This window comes from Mastomys coucha, unplaced genomic scaffold, assembly GCF_008632895.1.
Source record: "Mastomys coucha isolate ucsf_1 unplaced genomic scaffold, UCSF_Mcou_1 pScaffold16, whole genome shotgun sequence".
Lineage (NCBI taxonomy): Eukaryota > Metazoa > Chordata > Mammalia > Rodentia > Muridae > Mastomys > Mastomys coucha.
Genome location: NW_022196898.1, coordinates 69,394,028 through 69,394,907, shown reverse-complemented (window position 1 = coordinate 69,394,907; position 880 = coordinate 69,394,028).

Genomic DNA, 880 nt, shown 5'->3' with positions numbered 1-880 from the left:
ATGGCATCAAGCACTAGGGCAACTCAGCATTTACAAAGTTGGAGGGTAGAGGATGGTGTCCAAAGAATAGGGCTTTTTAAAAGCTGAAATTGTGTGTGTGTGTGGGGGGGGCGGTTGAGATAGAAAATAATATATTTGTATTCGGATAGGAATAACCAAACAGAGGAGAAAGGCCATGCTAGAAGAGGAGGATTTCAGGGTGAAGTTGTACACAGTCATGAACTCATGAAGAGAATTTATTTATACGAGGAGTCCTCAACATCTCAAGTTTACATTATAGGTGCTGTTTCAGTTACGGTGCATTTGCTGTGTCAGAACACTGTTTAATTTAGGGCTCAGATCCAGAGAGTAGTAGGAGATTCCATGGTCATCATGGTGAGAAGCATGGCAGCAGGCAGGCGTGGAGCTGGGGCATAGCTGAGAGCTTGTGTCTTGATTCACAAGCATGGGGCAGAGGGAGAGGGGGAGACAGAGAGAGGGGGGAGGGAAGGGGAGGAGGGGAGGGAGGGGGAGACAGAGAGAGGGAGAGAAAGAGAGAGAGAGAGAGAGAGAGAGAGAGAGAGAGAACAGAGAAACAGAGAAACAGAGAAACAGAGAAACAGGAAATGGCATGGGCTTTTCAACTCCAAAGCCTACCCCCCAGCACCATACTCTAACAAGGCCATACCTGTTACCCTAACCATACCTCCAACAAGGCCAATTCTTCCCAAATAACTCCACCAACTGGTATCCATGAGTTTGAACATATGAGCCTATGGGAGCCATTCTTATTCAAACCACTATAGGTGGCTTCTTCCTTTATGTCTAACTTCCATGTTAGTGTGTTAGTGATAATACAATGTTAGTTTGGGTATTTTTTTTTTTTGGAGATTTTTTTTTT